The 2,500-nt window shown below is 46.2% G+C and overlaps 3 protein-coding genes across 4 annotated transcripts in view; 2 read left to right on the top strand and 1 right to left on the bottom strand.

Moving 5' to 3' along the window:
- Positions 1–799, top strand: part of LOC309496462 (uncharacterized protein) — a gene marked incomplete at its 5' end in the record, with an annotated part of 2,127 nt that extends 1,328 nt beyond the window's left edge. The window contains 2 exons of the mRNA XM_082166452.1: positions 1–364; positions 495–799. The exon at positions 1–364 is cut by the window's left edge and continues 1,218 nt beyond it. The remainder of the gene's footprint in view (positions 365–494) is intronic.
- The window catches only part of dusp16 (dual specificity phosphatase 16), a 25,060-nt gene that overhangs the window by 2,771 nt on the left and 19,789 nt on the right, over positions 1–2,500 (top strand). The gene's annotated exons all lie outside the window — the stretch shown is intronic.
- LOC309496461 (uncharacterized protein) overlaps positions 2,278–2,500 on the bottom strand; it is a gene marked incomplete at its 5' end in the record, with an annotated part of 2,435 nt that continues 2,212 nt past the window's right edge. Inside the window, one exon of the mRNA XM_082166451.1 lies at positions 2,278–2,500. This exon is cut by the window's right edge and continues 331 nt beyond it.

Below are 2,500 nucleotides of genomic sequence, written 5' to 3'. Positions count from 1 at the left end.
GTCAGAGTCAGAACCAGAGTCAGAACCAGAACCAGAGTCAGAACCAGAGTCAGAGTCAGAACCAGAGTCAGAACCAGAGTCAGAACCAGAGTCAGAACCAGAGTCAGAACCAGAGTCAGAACCAGAGTCAGAACCAGAGTCAGAACCAGAGTCAGAACCAGAGTCAGAACCAGAGTCAGAACCAGAGTCAGAGTCAGAGTCAGAACCAGAGTCAGAGTCAGAACCAGAGTCAGAACCAGAGTCAGTCAGCAGATTCTGCTCTGTTTTATTCTGTTCTAACCCTAACTCACTGTATTCTGATGACCCTTAGGGAAACAGTTATTCCGCTCCTCCAGGAACTGAGTCTTGATGTGAGAATGTTCAGGTATTAGTGCTGGAAAACATAATTTTTTTCACTGCTTGTACATTAAAGATAATTCTGAGATGGAGCTCGGAGACTGAGGGCAGTGTGTGTGTGTGTGTGTGTGTGTGTGTGCATGTGTGACGGGTCGAAGTCCTCTGTGACTGTGATCTCTATCAGCTGTTCACCTTCGCTCAGCAGAAAAACACAGCACACACACTCATTCATCTCGGCCTTCACACACACACACACACACACACACACATACACACACACACACACACACACAGGGAAGGTCAGAGAAAATGAAAACCAGCAGGAGACTTGAAGAAGCAGCTTTACCTCGATCATCTCGGAGAACTTCAGTGTTTGTGTACGTTTAGCAGTAAATGCAAGTAAAAAAGTCCGATTTCTGTGGTAAAAAGCTGTAGTTGTCTTCATCATTCAGTGGTGGAGACTCTTCACACACACACACACACACACACACACACACACACACACACACACACACACCTCGTACTCAGAGAAAGTCTAATGAGGGGAGAAGTGCCACTCAATAAACTTCCGGTTGCAGTTCCACTCTTGTTCCACATGAGGGCGCTCACAGGACGAGTGCAGAATGAATGGAGGTCTATGGCGCTATACCCCTCAAAATCCACTTTTCTCAGGATATAATTTTTTGTCCTGTAATTTGAATGTTGTATTCGAAAGGAGATGCAAAGAAATTACACATTGTTTGGTGTTAGATTTTTTAGAGTCACTTATTTGCTTTAAAAAGTCTTTCAAAATGTCAATGACGTCATACACATCGTACGACCAGAGATACTGCTTTACGGCAATCCTACAGTCACTTTTGGTGCTTTCGCGCTCTGCACTTTCTATTCTCTCGAGGCATCGACATCACAGCCGACACAGGTAACTACACAACACAGCCGACACAGGTAACTACACAACACAGCTGACACAGGTAACTACACAACACAGCCGACACATGTAAACACACAACACAGCTGACACAGGTAACTACACAACACAGCCGACACATGTAAACACACAACACAGCTGACACAGGTAACTACACAACACAGCCGACACATGTAAACACACAACACAGCCGACACAGGTAACTACACAACACAGCTGACACAGGTAACTACACAACACAGCCGACACATGTAAACACACAACACAGCTGACACAGGTAACTACACAACACAGCCGACACATGTAAACACACAACACAGCTGACACAGGTAACTACACAACACAGCCGACACATGTAAACACACAACACAGCCGACACAGGTAAACACACAACACAGCCGACACAGGTAACTACACAACACAGCTGACACAGGTAACTACACAACACAGCTGACACAGGTAAACACACAACACAGCCGACACAGGTAACTACACAACACAGCTGACACAGGTAACTACACAACACAGCTGACACAGGTAAACAGCTGACACAGGTAAACAGCTGACACAGGTAAACACACAACACAGCCGACACAGGTAAACACACAACACAGCTGACACAGGTAAACACAACACAGCTGACACAGGTAAACACACAACTCAGCCGACACAGGTAAACACACAACACAGCTGACACAGGTAAACACACAACACAGCTGACACAGGTAAACAGCTGACACAGGTAAACACACAACACAGCCAACACAGGGAAACACACAACACAGCTGACACAGGTAAACACACAACACAGCCGACACAGGTAAACAGCTGACACAGGTAAACACACAACACAGCCGATACAGGGAAACACACAACACAGCCGACACAGGTAAACACACAACACAGCCGACACAGGTAAACACACAACACAGCCGACATAGGTAACTACACAACACAGCCGACACTACAACACAGCCGACACAGGTAAACACACAACACAGCTGACAGGTAAACACACAACACAGCTGACACAGGTAAACACACAACACAGCCGACATAGGTAACTACACAACACAGCCGACACTGGTAACTACACAACACAGCCGACACAGGTAAACACACAACACAGCTGACAGGTAAACACACAACACAGCTGACACAGGTAAACACACAACACAGCCGACATAGGTAACTACACAACACAGCCGACACTGGTAACTACACAAAACAGCCGAC

The sequence above is a fragment of the Leuciscus leuciscus genome (assembly GCF_965113295.1).
Source record: "Leuciscus leuciscus genome assembly, chromosome: 4".
NCBI lineage: Eukaryota > Metazoa > Chordata > Actinopteri > Cypriniformes > Leuciscidae > Leuciscus > Leuciscus leuciscus.
This window is presented reverse-complemented; position numbering and strand designations above follow the sequence as displayed.